This window comes from Pseudophryne corroboree, chromosome 3 (assembly GCF_028390025.1).
Source record: "Pseudophryne corroboree isolate aPseCor3 chromosome 3, aPseCor3.hap2, whole genome shotgun sequence".
Classification (NCBI taxonomy): Eukaryota; Metazoa; Chordata; class Amphibia; order Anura; family Myobatrachidae; genus Pseudophryne; species Pseudophryne corroboree.
The window spans coordinates 395,399,566-395,421,050 of record NC_086446.1 but is presented as its reverse complement, the minus strand read 5'-3'; the positions used below and the strand labels follow the sequence as shown (position 1 = coordinate 395,421,050).

General features: G+C 46.8%; 1 long non-coding RNA gene across 1 annotated transcript in view; it reads right to left on the bottom strand.

The window, feature by feature from the left end:
* Positions 1-6,458: 6,458 nt before the first annotated feature.
* The window catches only part of LOC135055720 (uncharacterized), a 114,070-nt gene continuing 99,043 nt past the window's right edge, over positions 6,459-21,485 (bottom strand). Inside the window, exon 3 of the long non-coding RNA XR_010243796.1 lies at positions 6,459-6,812. This is a non-coding gene — a long non-coding RNA (uncharacterized LOC135055720). The remainder of the gene's footprint in view (positions 6,813-21,485) is intronic.

The window sequence follows — 21,485 nt, the reverse complement described above, 5'->3', positions numbered from 1 at the left end:
GTAAACTTGCCAATATGCCATTTACCACACGGAGTGGCAAGGAACGGCTGAGGCCCTGGCCTATGTTCATGGCTAGTGGTTCAGCTTCACATGAGGATGGAAGCACTCAGCCTCTCGCTAGAAAACTGAAAAGACTCAAGCTGGCAAAAGCACCGCAAAGAACTGTGCGTTCTTTGAAATCCCAAATCCACAAGGAGAGTCCAATTGTGTCGGTTGCGATGCCTGACCTTCCCAACACTGGACGTGAAGAGCATGCGCCTTCCACCATTTGCACGCCCCCTGCAAGTGCTGGAAGGAGCACCCGCAGTCCAGTTCCTGATAGTCAGATTGAAGATGTCAGTGTTGAAGTACACCAGGATGAGGAGGATATGGGTGTTGCTGGCGCTGGGGAGGAAATTGACCAGGAGGATTCTGATGGTGAGGTGGTTTGTTTAAGTCAGGCACCCGGGGAGACACCTGTTGTCCGTGGGAGGAATATGGCCGTTGACATGCCAGGTGAAAATACCAAAAAAATCAGCTCTTCGGTGTGGAGGTATTTCACCAGAAATGCGGACAACAGGTGTCAAGCCGTGTGTTCCCTTTGTCAAGCTGTAATAAGTAGGGGTAAGGACGTTAACCACCTCGGAACATCCTCCCTTATACGTCACCTGCAGCGCATTCATAATAAGTCAGTGACAAGTTCAAAAACTTTGGGTGACAGCGGAAGCAGTCCACTGACCAGTAAATCCCTTCCTCTTGTAACCAAGCTCACGCAAACCACCCCACCAACTCCCTCAGTGTCAATTTCCTCCTTCCCCAGGAATGCCAATAGTCCTGCAGGCCATGTCACTGGCAAGTCTGACGAGTCCTCTCCTGCCTGGGATTCCTCCGATGCATCCTTGCGTGTAACGCCTACTGCTGCTGGCGCTGCTGTTGTTGCCGCTGGGAGTCGATGGTCATCCCAGAGGGGAAGTCGTAAGCCCACTTGTACTACTTCCAGTAAGCAATTGACTGTTCAACAGTCCTTTGCGAGGAAGATGAAATATCACAGCAGTCATCCTACTGCAAAGCGGATAACTGAGTCCTTGACAACTATGTTGGTGTTAGACGTGCGTCCGGTATCCGCCGTTAGTTCACAGGGAACTAGACAATTTATTGAGGCAGTGTGCCCCCGTTACCAAATACCATCTAGGTTCCACTTCTCTAGGCAGGCGATACCGAGAATGTACACGGACGTCAGAAAAAGACTCACCAGTCTCCTAAAAAATGCAGTTGTACCCAATGTCCACTTAACCACGGACATGTGGACAAGTGGAGCAGGGCAGGGTCAGGACTATATGACTGTGACAGCCCACTGGGTAGATGTATGGACTCCCGCCGCAAGAACAGCAGCGGCGGCACCAGTAGCAGCATCTCGCAAACGCCAACTCTTTCCTAGGCAGGCTACGCTTTGTATCACCGCTTTCCAGAATACGCACACAGCTGAAAACCTCTTACGGCAACTGAGGAAGATCATCGCGGAATGGCTTACCCCAATTGGACTCTCCTGTGGATTTGTGGCATCGGACAACGCCAGCAATATTGTGTGTGCATTAAATATGGGCAAATTCCAGCACGTCCCATGTTTTGCACATACCTTGAATTTGGTGGTGCAGAATTTTTTAAAAAACGACAGGGGCGTGCAAGAGATGCTGTCGGTGGCCAGAAAAATTGCGGGACACTTTCGGCGTACAGGCACCACGTACAGAAGACTGGAGCACCACCAAAAACTACTGAACCTGCCCTGCCATCATCTGAAGCAAGAAGTGGTAACGAGGTGGAATTCAACCCTCTATATGCTTCAGAGGTTGGAGGAGCAGCAAAAGGCCATTCAAGCCTATACAATTGAGCACGATATAGGAGATGGAATGCACCTGTCTCAAGTGCAGTGGAGAATGATTTCAACGTTGTGCAAGGTTCTGATGCCCTTTGAACTTGCCACACGTGAAGTCAGTTCAGACACTGCCAGCCTGAGTCAGGTCATTCCCCTCATCAGGCTTTTGCAGAAGAAGCTGGAGGCATTGAAGAAGGAGCTAAAAGGGAGCGATTCCGCTAGGCATGTGGGACTTGTGGACGCAGCCCTTAATTCGCTTAACAAGGATTCACGGGTGGTCAATCTGTTGAAATCAGAGCACTACATTTTGGCCACCGTGCTCGATCCTAGATTTAAAGCCTACCTTGGATCTCTCTTTCCGGCAGACACAGGTCTGCTGGGGTTGAAAGACCTGCTGGTGACAAAATTGTCAAGTCAAGCGGAACGCGACCTGTCAACATCTCCTCCTTCACATTCTCCCGCAACTGGGGGTGCGAGGAAAAGGCTCAGAATTCCGAGCCCACCCGCTGGCGGTGATGCAGGGCAGTCTGGAGCGACTGCTGATGCTGACATCTGGTCCGGACTGAAGGACCTGACAACGATTACGGACATGTCGTCTACTGTCACTGCATATGATTCTCTCAACATTGATAGAATGGTGGAGGATTATATGAGTGACCGCATCCAAGTAGGCACGTCACACAGTCCGTACTTATACTGGCAGGAAAAAGAGGCAATTTGGAGGCCCTTGCACAAACTGGCTTTATTCTACCTAAGTTGCCCTCTCACAAGTGTGTACTCCGAAAGAGTGTTTAGTGCCGCCGCTCACCTTGTCAGCAATCGGCGTACGAGGTTACATCCAGAAAATGTGGAGAAGATGATGTTCATTAAAATGAATTATAATCAATTCCTCCGCGGAGACATTGACCAGCAGCAATTGCCTCCACAAAGTACACAGGGAGCTGAGATGGTGGATTCCAGTGGGGACGAATTGATAATCTGTGAGGAGGGGGATGTACACGGTGATATATCGGAGGGTGAAGATGAGGTGGACATCTTGCCTCTGTAGAGCCAGTTTGTGCAAGGAGAGATTAATTGCTTCTTTTTTGGGGGGGGTCCAAACCAACCCGTCATATCAGTCACAGTCGTGTGGCAGACCCTGTCACTGAAATGATGGGTTGGTTAAAGTGTGCATGTCCTGTTTTGTTTATACAACATAAGGGTGGGTGGGAGGGCCCAAGGATAATTCCATCTTGCACCTCTTTTTTCTTTTCTTTTTCTTTGCATCATGTGCTGATTGGGGAGGGTTTTTTGGAAGGGACATCCTGCGTGACACTGCAGTGCCACTCCTAAATGGGCCCGGTGTTTGTGTCGGCCACTAGGGTCGCTAATCTTACTCACACAGTCAGCTACCTCATTGCGCCTCTTTTTTTCTTTGCGTCATGTGCTGTTTGGGGAGGGTTTTTTGGAAGGGACATCCTGCGTGACACTGCAGTGCCACTCCTAGATGGGCCCGGTGTTTGTGTCGGCCACTAGGGTCGCTAATCTTACTCACACAGCTACCTCATTGCGCCTCTTTTTTTCTTTGCGTCATGTGCTGTTTGGGGAGGGTTTTTTGGAAGGGACATCCTGCGTGACACTGCAGTGCCACTCCTAGATGGGCCCGGTGTTTGTGTCGGCCACTAGGGTCGCTAATCTTACTCACACAGTCAGCTACCTCATTGCGCCTCTTTTTTTCTTTGCGTCATGTGCTGTTTGGGGAGGGTTTTTTGGAAGGGCCATCCTGCGTGACACTGCAGTGCCACTCCTAGATGGGCCCGGTGTTTGTGTCGGCCACTAGGGTCGCTAATCTTACTCACACAGTCAGCTACCTCATTGCGCCTCTTTTTTTCTTTGCGTCATGTGCTGTTTGGGGAGGGTTTTTTGGAAGGGCCATCCTGCGTGACACTGCAGTGCCACTCCTAGATGGGCCCGGTGTTTGTGTCGGCCACTAGGGTCGCTAATCTTACTCACACAGCTACCTCATTGCGCCTCTTTTTTTCTTTGCGTCATGTGCTGTTTGGGGAGGGTTTTTTGGAAGGGACATCCTGCGTGACACTGCAGTGCCACTCCTAGATGGGCCCGGTGTTTGTGTCGGCCACTAGGGTCGCTTATCTTACTCACACAGCGACCTCGGTGCAAATTTTAGGACTAAAAATAATATTGTGAGGTGTGAGGTATTCAGAATAGACTGAAAATGAGTGTAAATTATGGTTTTTGAGGTTAATAATACTTTGGGATCAAAATGACCCCCAAATTCTATGATTTAAGCTGTTTTTTAGTGTTTTTGGAAAAAAACACCCGAATCCAAAACACACCCGAATCCGACAAAAATAATTCGGTGAGGTTTTGCCAAAACGCGTTCGATCCCAAAACACGGCCGCGGAACCGAACCCAAAACCAAAACACAAAACCCGAAAAATTTCAGGCGCTCATCTCTAGTTTTTTCTAGTCTGTGCAGTCTGTGTGTAGCCCAGGACCTACTCCTACAGTGCGATAAAAACAGGCTGATCTGGGTTAGAGCTGATGTCACACACCATCCCTGAAAACTCTTGGGCACGCCTACGGCCAGTTACCATCCCCAAACGCCCGCTTCCTGTCAATCAACTTGCGTACGCCTAGCATTAAAAAAAGACGCTGGATTTCTTTGCAGTCCAGCCTTGCGCGTGTGCACTACGATCTGTACGCATGTGTAGTCAATCGATAATCGGCTGCCTTGCGAATTCGCACAACAGCGATCAGTCTGAATTAGGCCCTGAGGCCACCATCTGGGGTGCGCTACGTAGATTGCTGCTGGCAGGGTGTGCAATCAGTGGAGGTACACATCACAGGAATAGCACACAGTGGGGCGGAAATAAGCTGTAAGAAGAAAAAAGCACATGGTAAGAACACATTTGCAGTTAACCAATGGAAGGAGGAAAACTGGGACAATATTATTTTGATAAAATTATAAATGTCCTAGTTGCATGGGAGGGGTGGGTGTGAGAATGTGGTGAGCACACTAATGTCCAATGGAAAGTCCCTGCTGATCCTGAACCTGGTGCTCTATATATACAGATACAGATTTCTGGCCCCTTTCTTTTATCTGTGTCTATCAGTGTTTTACATGTACATCAATGCGTGTGTGTGTGTGTGTGTGTGTGTGTGTGTGTGTGTGTGTGTGTGTGTGTGTGTGTGTATGCGAGTATATATATATATATATATATATATATATATATATAATATTTCTTTTTCATGTATTACACTGACAAACAGGATATACAAGGGCCCGGAAGTCTGTATCACACACACATATATACAGTGTTCTCCTCACACTATATGTCTCGGGCAGTCCGTCTTACAAAATTTTGTTCCCTGTCACCCGCCACTGTGACGCAGCTGAAAATCAAGCTGCACTGATGCTTGATATAGAAAACATAGGAAAGGGAGATTATTAGAGAGATGGGGCACAAGACCCTTACTTTGCCAGGGGTGTTCAGACGGGATGTGGTCAACATCCCACCGGACGGAATCCCGGCGGTCGAAATACCGACGCCGGAATCCTGACCGGCACAATCCCGACATAGTCTCCCTCCGTGGGTGTCCACGACACCCATAGAGGAGGGAGAAGATAATAGTGTGCTGAGCGTAGCGAGGCACCGTGCCCGCAGCGTGGCGAGTGAAGCAAGCCCGCAAGGGTCTGCATTCCGCTCGCCACCCCTGTCAGGATTGTGTGGTCAGGATTCCGGCGTCGGTATTTCGACTGCCGGGATACCGTCCAGCGGGATTACGTACTGATCCCGTTCAGACCCCTATGTATACCCCTAGTGCAAACTGTATCAATTAAATACATGAAGCGTATTCTTTATGCATAGACATCACTAATATGTGAACAAACCATTGCTTATGTAATTTATTACGTTGCAACTGTTCAACAGTACTGGATCATTATATTTGCAGTGTAACTATTGAGATAATGGACTTTAATTATTGTGACCAAGTATGTCTAAAACATGAGCCCCCAGTGAAAGTGTGCATAGAGACCCACAGGACACATACTCACTCTCTCTAGTGATATAATGGCCCTCATTCCGAGTTGTTCGCTCGCAAGCTGCTTTTAGCAGCATTGCACACGCTAAGCTGCCGCCTACAGGGAGTGAATCTTAGCTTATCAAAATTGCGAACGAAAGGTTCTCAAATTTGCGAAAAGACTTCTCTGTGCAGTTTCTGAGTAGCTCGAGACTTACTCTTCCAGTGCGATCAGTTCAGTGCTTGTCGTTCCTGGTTTGACGTCACAAACACACCCAGCGTTCGCCCAGACACTCCTCCGTTTCTCCAGCCACTCCCGCGTTTTTCCCAGAAACGGTAGCGTTTTTTCACACACTCCCATAAAACGGCCAGTTTCCGCCCAGAAACACCCACTTCCTGTCAATCACATTACGATCACCAGAATGAAGAAAAAACCTCGTAATGCCGTGAGTAAAATTCCTAACAGCATAGCAAATTTATTTGGCGCAGTCGCAGTGCGAACATTGCGCATGCGCAGTTAGCGGAAAATCGCTGCGATGCGAAGAAAATTACAGAGCGAACAACTCGGAATGACCCCCAATGTTCCCTGTGAGCTGTGAGGAATAGCACTGTATGAGAGCATCACATATATTAAATCTGCAATTTCAACAAACACTAAAATGATGAATACAGAAATATTATACAAACCAATCAAAGCTGTTGCATATTTAAATTGATAATCTGACCCAGAAATTAGAAATTTAGGATTTACTAGAAAAACATTTCAGAAGCCACCATTTGTTTCCTCTTAGACTGGCACAGCTTTTCCATTCACATAATTGTACATGACACTATTAGCCGCAGGCCACCACCGAGCGTGTCGCCATGTTCCACAAAGCTCATGATCTTCCAGTCCTTTCCTTCAGATACAATGATGTTTTGGTGGTGATGTGTACTATGAATAGATCAAGAGGGGGATTAAATACATTCATTAGGGGATTTACTATGTTCCACATTAACTCGGTTTGACATTACTGTGAAGCCCTTTTCTGCCAGCAAACCTGAAACCAGTTGATCTCCATGTTGGCCTCTGGCATCAAATAGGATAATCTGTTCCATTTAGCATCTGCTGAAGTCTACAACAAAGACTATTAAGCAGAATACTTATTGCAGTGATTTGTTCTTCAAGTGGTATATGCTAATACCGTCAATAGTGCACAAAGGCCCTCTACTCTTCCTAATATAATTAGACACACCGTGCCAACCCTCGGGCTTAGCAAATAATAGGCTTAATACCACCATTTGGCCCATGTGCTGGATGATTGCTGGATAGGCAAGGAAACAATGGCAGTCTACTCCCACCCATCACTCATTGCATAATTATTAACCATCTCTACAGATGTCTCCAGTCAGAAAGCTTTGCATGACTTCTGGAACGGAATATAAGACACAGCAGATATTCAGGTTAATACCTCATGGCCATCGTGCAACAATTAGAATAATGAGAGAGAGAATTGTATCGCTTAATACATGTAGTATAACAACCAGAAAGTGTTTTTGTAGAACAGATTATGTATTCTGTTTACTGAATGGAACATTCTATGTGAAAAGTACACAAATGCCATGGGAAAATAGTGAAGAATTCTGTGGCTCAATTGCTAATAATAATATGTCATGCTAATATATGTATAAACTAGAGATGTGCGGCGGGCACTTTTCGTGTTTTGTGTTTTGGATCTCGATCCCTGCTCGTGTTTTGGATCTGGATTGGTTCTGCCAAAACCACCCTTTCGGGTTTTGGTTTGGATCTGGATGATTATTGAAAAAAACACAAAAACAGCTAAAATCACAGAATTTGGGGGTAATTTTGATCCTACGATATTGTTAACCTCATTAAGATTCATTTCCACTCATTTCCAGTCGATTCTGAACACCTCCCACCTCAATATATTGTTTTTAGGCCAAAAGGTTGCACCGAGGTAGCTGGATGACTAAGCTAAGCGACACAATTGTGCGACACAAACACCTGGTCCATCTAAGAGTGGCACTGCAGTGGCAGACATGATGGCACTTTTAAAAACTAGGCCCCCAACAGCACAGCAACCCCCCCCCCCCCCCTTCCCCCTGAAGACAGCCCTGCACTTGTGCCCAGTTAGGTAACATGGAAACGTGAACTGTGTGGGGTGCTGAGGGTTTGAGAACCACTGGGTAAGGGAGATTTCAGTGGGAGCCAACCTGCAGACCAAGCGCAGTAGTAGAAGAAAGAAATAGATCCAATGTCAGCACTGGAAGACATGCATCCTACAGCCTTGATGTTACTGTGAATGTGTAAAGCACTGCCATGTAAATTATGTAAACACACAATTAAATATATACTGTTAGCTTCAATATCTTTTATTGGATCTCACACTCAATAAGTAGCACTTTCTGGTTGCTGCTGTCCTATTGGGGCAAGATACATTATTTTGTTTTGCTTTATAGGGAAATCCAGCATTACTATGTGGCAGGAAGTGGGAGCTAAAGCATATTTTTGCACCAGGGTCCACCACACACGCCTCATATGTTTTTATCTCAACCCATTTTGTGCTATCTCTTCCAGGCAGTGACTATTCCATCCAGTACAATGTTATGTAGTGTGTCTAGGATAAATGCCTTGCCTAGTACCTCATGGGCAGGATGAATCATTTTTGGAACTGATGATCCAAAATAGCTTCCTGATTCCTTATAGATTCATAATTCCTTATTATGTTCATGGTTCTTCTGCAAATCTAAACATCTATTTTATGGTATGGTTTCTGTATTTTATGAAACTGTAGGGTCATGTGTCTTCAGAGCCGGCCCTAACCAATATGATGCCCTAGGCAAGATTTTGACTGGTGCCCCCTAGCACCGCCGCTAGTTTTGCAGGAGATGCCTGGCATGAGTCAGCTGGCAGCTCTGCTAACGTCGGGTGCCTTTTGTTTATGAAAATGCATCATATTATTTGCATTACTATGTGGCTAGGATGCACAAGCAGCTTCTGCTGATTAAAATGATATGTGGCATGCCTATATTCTGTGTGCGACTGTGGCTGTATCTGCATACGAAATGCTACATTACCGTGATTTCCAGGAATACACTGCAACGTAGCATTTCGTATGCAGATACAGCCGCAGTCACACACAGAATATAGGCATGCTGCATATCATTTTAATCAGCAGAAGCTGCTGGTGCCCCTAAGCATACCAAATGCCCTAGGCATTTGCCTAGTTTGCCTATGCCTAAGGCCGGCTCTGTGTGTCTTAATTAATATTGCGGTGAGGTAAATGTCTCAGGAGGCAGTGGCTAGTACCAGAACCAGATTTACACATAATCTATGAGCCCAAGGGTACAAAAGTGCAGCAGTATATACTGCAGGAAATTTGGTGAGTTTTTATCAGAGATGTGCAAAAAGGCAGGCTCACCTACCATACGCCCTCATTCCGAGTTGATCGCTCGCTAGCTGCTTTTAGCAGCATTGCAAACGCTAGGCCGCCGCCCTCTGGGAGTGTATCTTAGCTTAGCAGAATAGCGAACGAAAGATTAGCAGAACTGCTACTAAATAATTTCCTGCAGTTTCAGAGTAGCTCCAGACCTACTCCTAGACTGTGATCACCTCAGTCCGTTTAGTTCCTGGTTTGACGTCACAAAAACACGCCCTGCGTTCGGCCAGCCACTCCCCCGTTTCTCCAGCCACTCCTGCGTTTTTACCTGGCACGCCTGCGTTTTTTAGCACACTCCCGGAAAACGCTCAGTTACCTCCCAGAAACGCCCCTTTCCTGTCAATCACTCACCGATCTGCAGTGCGACTGAAAAGCGTCGCACGAACACCAGCAAATCTACTAAATTTTGTGTTAAATAACTTAGCGCATGCACGCTGCATACCATGCGCATGCGCATTTTCCACCTAATCGCTGCATTGCGAAAAACGTCAACGAGCGAACAACTCAGAATGACCACCATAGACTTTTGCTCCAGAGTTTTGATTATAATAATGCAAAGAAGATATTTCTTATATATTATTTGTATTTTTCATATACTTTATAAAGTCAAACCTCTGGTTTACATGTTAGTATGACAGGAAAGGCTCAGGCCTCACCTGCCTTTCCCCACGTCACTGCTGTACATTGGTTAAATTATATAAATCAAAAACTGTCCTGGGAGGACTATGGTACATTTCCCTTTAAGTGTTTTCCAAGCTAAACAAATCCTTCATTGCTGTAACATTACATTTAATACTTATAGCTCTGTAATAAGTCATAGCTGCAGTCATTAAAAAATTGCATGGGACAAAAGATGTAGATAGGTTTTTATCTGTGCTTTCTTTTTGATCTTTAAGTAATATGTGCACAGCAATTATTCTTCTGTATTTCATAGCTCTTGCTTCAGGGAGCAGCCTATCTCTCTCCTGTGCCGACCAAACTGCAATCATTTTTGCTCTACCCTTCAAATCTTATGCTGATCAAAGCCCTATGGTTCAGTTGTGAAGAATAAAGAGGATCTAGTATCTGCAGAAACGCCTCTGGACAGTATGGTGTGTGCAAGAGCAGAATATCTAGTTTTTCTTATGCTATTACTTTCACTTCAAGGCACCACTGAAAGGTAAGGTATATTATATTGGTGTGACTCTTAATGTAATTGTTATTACATTTTTAAGTGGAAATTTATTATTACAGGAATAAAATGCTGCCAAAGTAGTAATGCTTTACGCCTATTGGGTCGCAAAGCGGCTATTGTGCACAAATCGGTCAATGTTTTCTTGCTGCGCATGCGTCTGAGCTGTAGTCCGCATGCGCAGCAATTAAAATTCGATGGAATTAGACTACGTTTAGAATTTGGAACCAGGGTGTGGTTGGAAAAATGCAGGTGTGTTATGGTGCTTTCTGGGCGTGCATTAATTAGCAGTTGCGATATTACTTGCTACTGGATAGCTCTCTGTGTTCCAGGAGGGCGGCTCATCTAGCGCATCTTCAGAGGTACTCATAATCTCAGACATGACCTGATTTTCGTCGATGGCACCGATGTATCAGCAGTTGTATGCTGTTGGACGGAAATGATGCTACACCAGTGGGCCTCCCTATGCTCAGGTTAGCTCCTGCCCATATTAGCATATAGCCGCAAATGCAATCGGCAAAAGATAGCAACAGCAATCGCAAGAACAATCACATCTGAATTAGGCCCATTGGGGCCTACTTGGTGGCTGCAGCCTTTCAAAAGAGCTAAAGGCCTTTGCCCACCAGGTGAAGGTGCTATCCAATACAATCCTGCAACATTCTGTGCTCTGTCTTTATTTTAAAGTTTTCTTTACTTCTCAGTGTCCGGGCATGCTGGCACTTTTTGTTTCACAAGTGCCGGCATGCTGGAGCAGGCTTGCTGGGTCCTGTAAGAAACAATATTAACATACCAGCACGTCAACAATATTATTGGTTGCAGCTCGGGTGGGTACCCCATTTTTTGGGTGGTTCCTACCTTTTGTGGAATGCAATCCCTGGTCTGACCAGTTTGAAACTGGTTAATGTGATAGCAGGGGGACCCCATGCAGTATAGCCCCCCCCCCCCCCCCCTCCCCCCCGGATAGTTCAGGCCAGTGCTGGTTTTTCCCCCTCTTGTCCAATACCAGATCAGACTCAGAGGCCAGGGGCTGGTTATTAATTTTCTTTATGGGTACCCCACTATGTTTTTGTTTTTTTTAACAATTAATAATTCATTAAAATTCCATGTTCTTATCTCCTAGCCACATTGTAATAATAATAGTTATCACCCCCTACCCTTCAAAATTGTCATTAATATATTCCTTCCCTTACCCCACCATATTATGATTAATAAATCCCCCTTCCCCCCTAGCCAAAAATATTCTTTCAGCAGATTATTTTAGCAGAGGCAAATTGGAGGACTGTTGAAAAAGTGTGTATGTGATATCCTGCCGTGTGCAGTGAAAGGTGTGGAGGTAATTCACTGACCTGATCTCCGAGTTCTTCGGCCAAATCGTCAGGTTATGGTCTCCACTACAGATTCGCTGTGGTTTCGGAGATATAGATGAGAAGTACAAGCCCAGTCGGGAATATGGCGTTTTAAGGCCTCTATGAAGCGTTTTATTTAAATAACATAAATACAATAATAGAACGTAGAATATGATGAATGCTATTTGAAAACTTGTCATGTAAACATTAATCACATTCAGTAGAAATAGTCACAATCAATCAGCATATCAAATAATATGAATGACTTTTCTAATATTACAGCAATATCTCAGTACATTAGCAAGAACCATATATACCATATCACTATGACAGTTCAACATACAAATGTCCCTGGAATATAGTTCTGGAACATGTGAGTTCAGGGTGAGACAACAATAGCAATTTGAATCGGGATATATATGCATATACCTGTATATAAAACCCAGAAAAGGTCTAAGCTTGGTTTTAGCCACTAGATAGTAGAGCAATTTAGAAGTTTTCACTGCTCGTCAGAATATTGGGGGTCATTCCGAGTTGTTCGCTCGTTATTTTTTTTTTCGCAACGGAGCGATTAGTCGCTAATGCGCATGCGCAATGTCCGCAGTGCGACTGCGCCAAGTAAATTTGCTATGCAGTTAGGTATTTTACTCACGGCATTACAAGGTTTTTTCTTCGTTCTGGTGATCGTAATGTGATTGACAGGAAGTGGGTGTTTCTGGGCGGAAACTGGCCGTTTTATGGGTGTGTGCGAAAAAACGCTACCGTTTCTGGGAAAAACGCGGGAGTGGCTGGAGAAACGGAGGAGTGTCTGGGCGAACGCTGGGTGTGTTTGTGACGTCAAACCTGGAACGAAACTGACTGAACTGATCGCAGATGCCGAGTAAGTCTGGAGCTACTCAGAAACTGCTAAGAAGTGTCTATTCGCAATTCTGCTAATCTTTCGTTCGCAATTTTGATAAGCTAAGATTCACTCCCAGTAGGCGGCGGCTTAGCGTGTGCAAAGCTGCTAAAAGCAGCTTGCGAGCGAACAACTCGGAATGACCCCCATAATCCATAATCCACGTTTGTTGCAAGAATCAATGTAACAGTGAACAGTGTTGCAGCTCTGAAGGGTGCTCTTTTGATCAGGGATGTGCTAGTGCAGAGGTTCCTAAACTGTGTGCCGTGGCTCCCTGGGGTGCCTCGGGACACTTGCAGGGGTGCCCTGGGTTGTGGTCCAGGACCAATTCAAATTATTCATGGTCAATATAATAGGCAAAACCAGTGCTGGTGGCTGCCAGTCATAAAATATGTGGCCAAACAGAAGCAAATATTGTCCCTCACTCAGAGGCGTAACTAGGGTTTTCGGAGCCCAGGGCAAGATGGAAAATGCCCCCCCCCCCCCCCACACACACACAAAAAACAAACAAAACAAAACACCAAAAGAAGCATGTGCGCGCGTGGCGAAAAAATGGGTGTGGCCACACACACCAGAAGGGTGTGGCCACGCCCAGAAGGGGTGTGGCCACACACCAGAAGGGGTGTGGTCACTGAAAGTGGTCCACAGTGCCAGTTACATTGTCCCACAGTGCCAGATACAATGCCCCACAGTGCCGGATACATGCCCCACAGTGCCGGATACATGCCCCACAGTGCCGGATACATGCCCCACAGTGCCGGTTACATTGCCCCACAGTGCCAGTTACATGCCCCACAGTGCCAGATACATGCCCCACAGTGCCAGTTACATTGCCCACAGTGCCAGTTACATGCCCCACAGTGCCAGATACATGCCCCACAGTGCCGGATACATTGCCCTATACATTGCCCCACAGTGCCAGATACATGCCCAACAGTGCCAGTTACATTGCCCAACAGTGCCAGTTACATGCCCCACAGTGCCAGATACATGCCCCACAGTGCCAGTTACATTGCCCACAGTGCCAGTTGCATGCCCCACAGTGCCAGATACATGCCTCACAGTGCCAGTTACATTGCCCCACAGTGCCAGTTACATGCCCCACAGTGCCAGATACATGCCCCACAGTGCCAGTTACATTGCCCCACAGTGCCGGATACAATGCCCCACAGTGCCAGATACATTGCCCCACAGTGCCAGTTACATTGCCCCACAGTGCCAGTTACATTGCCCATCAGTGCCAGTTACATGCCCCACAGTGCCAGTTACATGCCCCACAGTGCCAGTTACATGCCCCACAGTGCCAGTTACATTGCCCCACAGTGCCGGATACAATGCCCCACAGTGCCGGATACAATGCTCCACAGTGCCGGATACATGCCCCACAGTGCCGGATACATTGCCCCACAGTGCCAGATACATTGCCCCACAGTGCCAGATACATGCCCCACAGTGCCAGTTGCATGCCCCACAGTGCCAGATACATGCCCCACAGTGCCAGTTGCATGCCCCACAGTGCCAGTTACATACCCCACAGTGCCAGATACATGCACCACAGTGCCAGTTACATGCCCCACTCAGTGCCAGTTACATGACCCACTCAGTGCCAGTTACATGCCCCACAGTGCCAGATACATGCCCCACTGTGCCAGTTACATGCCCCACTCAGTGCCAGATACATGCCCCACTGTGCCAGATACATGCCCCACTGTGCCAATTACATGCCCCACTGTGCCAATTACATGCCCCACTCAGTGCCAGTTACATGCCCCACTCAGTGCCAGATACATGCCTCACTGTGCCGCCCTCCCCCGGGTCACTCACCACTTGTTGATATCTATGTGAGGGGAGGAGAGCGCAGCGCAGCGCCTCTCCTTCCCCTCACCGCTCCAGGTCTCCGGTGGCTGTCTGGCGCCGGTTCGCTAGCCAATCAGAGCTCGCGGACTGGCAGCCAATCAGGAGCAGGTCCGCAAGCTCTGATTGGCTAACGCCGCCGGAGACCGGACACAGCAGCGCTGCTGGCAGCGCTGCTAGTGCTGGCAGCGGCAGTGGGGGGAGGGAGAGACGCTGCGCTCTCCTCCCCTCACATTTCGGCGTGACAGGGGCAAGTGGGGCATGATGCCCTGGCCGGCGGCGGCACCCCTCTCTCCTGGGCCTGCCAAAGCACCCAGGACACGTGCCCTACTCGCCCTACCCTTGTTACGCCTCTGCCCTCACCACTCAACTGACCCTAAGGATGACATATAAACGCAATCTACGTAATGTAATATTTCTTTCTAAACTTCTCAATAAGAAATTTTTGGCCTAGGGGTGCCGTGAAAAAAATTCTGATATTCTAGGGCGCCGTGATTCAAAAAAGTTTGGAAACCACTGTGCTAGTGAATACTTTACGTGGTGCAAGCTGTAGCAGGAGATTACTACACTTCAATCAGCCTAGGAAACATTTGCACTGCACAGATGCATAACTGTAAATCAGAGCTCCACAGTGAGTTCCTGTCCACAACCCTCTGATTTACAGGCAATTGAACTCAGCTACAGACAATAGAGGTATATGATGTGGCTTTAGAGATGGACAAACTGTATTAGCAGTCTTGTAATCCTGAAGTTATGATAATGCTATCAATTTATTTGCACATTCAATGAATATCTCCCTCTGCTCTCAAATGGATGCAGCATGTATCAGTACTGCCAACAAGTCTTTGGCTCCAGGGCTCTGCTAACTTCTGTCTGGTGAAGGTTTACAGCTTGCAACACTGCTGTTACTCTGTTCTGCTCATTTCCAATAAATAGGGTGCACTCTGGGGTTTCTGCAACACCCACCCCTCTCACACTACCGTCAGCTGGACACACTGCAGAGAACACTTCACGCTGACACTGCACACCTCCCACCAGATGCAGGGCATATTTAACCTCTTTGGCTTCCATGCCTGGGATTCCCGCTCTTTTGACATCCAATCAGGTGAGAGCAAGGAGACCTGTAGCTGGCAACAATGTATTGTCCCTTGGCTGCATTAACCCCTGTTATTCCTGCAGATTTCTGTAGTTTCTGTAGTAAGAGCTGTGTGCAGCATATCTCAGCCTTTTTGGCTGCAGAGGCATGCTAGCACCTGTAGTTCCACAGATTTTATGGGGGTACCACATTTACACATGGATTGGATACAGAATCTGCAAGAAGGTCTGCAGTAGGATTGCATGAACAGTCTAGTCTGCGGTCTGATCTGCCGATGATTGGACAAGTGTGTACCCAGCTTAAGCTGGAAGTAGCCATCCGAAGATTTTTTTGCAGCCCCCAGATTCTTCTGAATGGCTGACTAGGGCTGCTACAGGGACACTGCAATTCTGGGTCACCTAAAACTCCCATTGTGTTCTCAGAAGAGGTAAGTGAAAGCATTTTCTGGGCATTCTTAAAAGAGATTCTGAGCATTCTTAAAAAGAGACATTTGCTCTGAAAACAGAGCGGGGACCCAGGAGCACACAGTGGCATCGACGGGCCCTCCCCTAAATGTTGCTATGAGGCCCATGCCACATAGGCTGTGGTGGATGACATTATTTTGTCTATAGTAGTGCCTCAAGCATATAGTTATAACAGAAATGTGACACCGAAATTCTTTGGGACTGACCTAAATCTTTAGCAATACAGTTACAACATAGGGGGTCATTCAGATCTGATCGCTGGGCTGCGAATTTTGATGTCCTGCGTTCAGATAGTCGCCGCCCCCAGGGGAGTGCATATTCACGTGCAAGTGTGTGTTCCTATGTGTACGCTGAGCTCCTAAAATTCACTTTGTGCAGTCTCTGCGCAGCCCAGGATTTACTCCTCCAGTGCAATAGAATCAGGCTGATCGGGGCCGGAGCTGACACCCTCTCTTAAAACGCTTGGGCACGCCTGTGATTTTCCGGACACTCCCAGTAAATGGTCAGTTACCACCCACAAACGGCTTCCTCCTGTCAATCACCTTGCGAACGCCCGTTGCGATTAGAATTTTCGCACCATCCTGTCGCTGGCCGGTGATGCCCTTTGTTGTCTGACGCGCTTGCACATTGTGGTGTATACGCATGCGCTGTTAGTACCTGATCGCCCGCTTTGCGAAAATGCACAGCAGTGATCAGGTATGAATGACCCCCATAGTCAGGCATGTATATATATATGGATCATATGATATGTGTGGTAGAATCATAAAAAACTTTCATCTCTCATTACTATTGCCCTGCTTTTCACAAAGTAAGAACAACATTTGTGATACTTCTGTATAACATTATCCACATAAAACCAAAGACATTTAGGAGTGTACTGGAATAGTCAGCAAGCTTTAGTACTTCTAAATGCTGCTTGCATGCAAAGTAAGAGAAAATATGTCATCTATATTATTATATTGATGGACAAAAAGAAAATGCAATTACATGGTATATTCTCCCTTTACTTACATATTAATGTCATTAGTTTGTGAATCTGCTGTGACAATGTTCAGAGTCTAGTCTCCTGTCAGCGGTAATCAAACATTCTGTTGTTCTATAATCTGATTTACGACCGTTAATGCAATATTTAATCATCCTCAGAGCAATTGCACCGTTACATAATATTAGATTTATATAAATTAGTTTTGCTACGAATTCTCTACAATTTACTTTTGTCCAGTATGAATGCCTATGCTTTGGTACATCCTGTGTATCTATTTATAAGTGCTGCAGTGCACTATCAAGGTTATTCAAGCCTGGTCCCATACAGCACAGACTCATAGCACAAAGACTCCATTGTCATCTAGGCGGAAAAGATTTGCATTGCCCACCTTATTACTTAGAGGGCCTAATAGCCTATCCCTTACCTGCCCTTATGTGGGATCAAATATACTGCACTTGCAAGAGTGGTATTTGGACCTCATCTTCAGTAGCTCATATTTGGAGGTTCTGACACATCAGTGCTATGAATGTCTCTATAATATAGAACAAAATCCTTATATTTTCCACAACATGCACACTTCACATGGAGTTTCCAGCTGAAATTCTGCTCACAACTCTTGCCTGGGGCCAGCACTCACATTCCCATTAGGCAGCAGAGGGTAGCAGCCAGCAGTGGCACCGGGATGGGCTGTAAGAGTGACAGGGACACGGGGAAGGGGAACAGCAGGCAGTCAAGTGGGTCATGCACGGTTAGTGGCAGCTGTTGGGGGTACTGACATAGTGTGGTCAGGCTTCATGGTATCCACTGTGACACAAAGGAGACACTGACACGAGTAGGGGGGCTGAGGTAAAGCCACATGGAGAGGAAGGGACAGGAGCTGAAAGGCGGTGACATCTGATTACCTGATTAACTAATACACAATAATTGCAGCTTGTGGCTGCCGTGGAACTACAAGTCTCAGCATGTATTGCAAGCCCCAGCACCTGCAATGCACGGGTTGCCTAATTGTGGACCCTAGGAAGGTAGAGAGCATTTGCAAACCACAGGGCACATTACATCTAATTTTCTGAGGAGACTCCTTGCTTAACTTCTCGCTCTCCTTAGGGCTCCTCCTTTGAGGTAAAAAGCTAAATATATTTGCACAACACTTAACTGTTGGTACCCTTTACACAGCAGATAAGCAGTTGCTGACTATCAAGCTTTCGTTTAATGCATTTAAGAGTCAAAATATCTATCTCTCCTTTCCTCCTATTGCTCTCTGAGAGGTCCGGCAATGTTTAGTTCAAGTGACAGGTTAACCTCTGATAATTGAGACACTATCCTCTCCTGGCTGGAAATAGGTTGGTTAAGTACTTATATCTGAAATCTATATATATAAAAGGCAAATACCACTGAATCATCACAAAATCTCCTGAACCGTAAGGCTATACTTCCTTGCCAGTGGCAGTTGCAGAGCAGTCCATTATTCAAATAGGGGAGCCATGTTTGACAGTGTTTAGGGGTGGCAGTTGTTGTGGCTCCCCTATTTGAATAATGGACTGCTGTGCATCTGCCACTGGCAAGGAAGTCCAGGAATAGAGCATTGTGTCCTCCTCCCTCCACAACTTGGTATCGCTGGCACCATGCATTCTTTATAACCCCGGCTGGGTGGACTGTCTTAACTAGAGATGTGCACTTGAAATTTTTCGGGTTTTGTGTTTTGGTTTTGGGTTCGGTTCCGCGGCCGTGTTTTGGGTTCGACCGCGTTTTGGCAAAACCTCACCGAATTTTTTTTGTCGGATTCGGGTGTGTTTTGGATTCGGGTGTTTTTTTCAAAAAACACTAAAAAACAGCTTAAATCATAGAATTTGGGGGTCATTTTGATCCCAAAGTATTATTAACCTCAAAAACCATAATTTCCACTCATTTTCAGTCTATTCTGAACACCTCACACCTCACAATATTATTTTTAGTCCTAAAATTTGCACCGAGGTCGCTGGATGACTAAGCTAAGCGACCCTAGTGGCCGACAAAAACACCTGGCCCATCTAGGAGTGGCACTGCAGTGTCACGCAGGATGGCCCTTCCAAAAAACACTCCCCAAACAGCACATGACGCAAAGAAGAAAAAAAGAGGCGCAATGAGGTAGCTGTGTGAGTAAGATAAGCGACCCTAGTGGCCGACACAAACACCTGGCCCATCTAGGAGTGGCACTGCAGTGGCACGCAGGATGGCCCTTCCAAAAAACACTCCCCAAACAGCACATGACGCAAAGAAGAAAAAAAGAGGCGCAATGAGGTAGCTGTGTGAGTAAGATAAGCGACCCTAGTGGCCGACACAAACACCTGGCCCATCTAGGAGTGGCACTGCAGTGGCATGCAGGATGGCCCTTCCAAAAAACACTCCCCAAACAGCACATGACGCAAAGAAGAAAAAAAGAGGCGCAATGAGGTAGCTGTGTGAGTAAGATAAGCGACCCTAGTGGCCGACACAAACACCTGGCCCATCTAGGAGTGGCACTGCAGTGGCACGCAGGATGGCCCTTCCAAAAAACACTCCCCAAACAGCACATGACGCAAAGAAAAATGAAAGAAAAAAGAGGTGCAAGATGGAATTGTCCTTGGGCCCTCCCACCCACCCTTATGTTGTATAAACAGGACATGCACACTTTAACCAACCCATCATTTCAGTGACAGGGTCTGCCACACGACTGTGACTGAAATGACGGGTTGGTTTGGACCCCCACCGAAAAAGAAGCAATTAATCTCTCCTTGCACAAACTGGCTCTACAGAGGCAAGATGTCCACCTCATCATCATCCTCCGATATATCACCGTGTACATCCCGCTCCTCACAGATTATCAATTCGTCCCCACTGGAATCCACCATCTCAGCTCCCTGTGTACTACTTTGTGGAGGCAATTGCTGCTGGTCAATGTCTCCACGGAGGAATTGATTATAATTCATTTTAATGAACATCATCTTCTCCACATTTTCTGGAAGTAACCTCGTACGCCGATTGCTGACAAGGTGAGCGGCGGCACTAAACACTCTTTCGGAGTACACACTTGTGGGAGGGCAACTTAGGTAGAATAAAGCCAGTTTGTGCAAGGACCTCCAAATTGCCTCTTTTTCCTGCCAGTATAAGTACGGACTGTCTGACGTGCCTACTTGGATGCGGTCACTCATATAATCCTCCACCATTCTTTCAATGGGGAGAGAATCATATGCAGTGACAGTAGACGACATGTCCGTAATCGTTGTCAGGTCCTTCAGTCCGGACCAGATGTCAGCATCAGCAGTCGCTCCAGACTGCCCTGCATCACCGCCAGCGGGTGGGCTCGGAATTCTGAGCCTTTTCCTCGCACCCCCAGTTGCGGGAGAATGTGAAGGAGGAGATGTTGACAGGTCGCGTTCCGCTTGACTTGACAATTTTGTCACCAGCAGGTCTTTGAACCCCAGCAGACTTGTGTCTGCCGGAAAGAGAGATCCAAGGTAGGTTTTAAATCTAGGATCGAGCACGGTGGCCAAAATGTAGTGCTCTGATTTCAACAGATTGACCACCCGTGAATCCTTGTTAAGCGAATTAAGGGCTCCATCCACAAGTCCCACATGCCTAGCGGAATCGCTCCCTTTTAGCTCCTCCTTCAATGCCTCCAGCTTCTTCTGCAAAAGCCTGATGAGGGGAATGACCTGACTCAGGCTGGCAGTGTCTGAACTGACTTCACGTGTGGCAAGTTCAAAAGGTTGCAGAACCTTGCACAACGTTGAAATCATTCTCCACTGCGCTTGAGACAGTTACATTCCACCTCCTATATCGTGCTCAATTGTATAGGCTTGAATGGCCTTTTGCTGCTCCTCCAACCTCTGAAGCATATAGAGGGTTGAATTCCACCTCGTTACCACTTCTTGCTTCAGATGATGGCAGGGCAGGTTCAGGCGTTTTTGGTGGTGCTCCAGTCTTCTGTACGTGGTGCCTGTCCTCCGAAAGTGTCCCGCAATTCTTCTGGCCACCGACAGCATCTCTTGCACGCCCCTGTCGTTTTTTTAAAAATTCTGCACCACCAAATTCAAGGTATGTGCAAAACATGGGACGTGCTGGAATTTGCCCATATTTAATGCACACACAATATTGCTGGCGTTGTCCGATGCCACAAATCCACAGGAGAGTCCAATTGGGGTAAGCCATTCCGCGATGATCTTCCTCAGTTGCCGTATGAGGTTTTCAGCTGTGTGCGTATTCTGGAAACCGGTGATACAAAGCGTAGCCTGCCTAGGAAAGAGTTGGCGTTTGCGAGATGCTGCTACTGGTGCCGCCGCTGCTGTTCTTGCGGCAGGCGTCCATACATCTACCCAGTGGGCTGTCACAGTCATA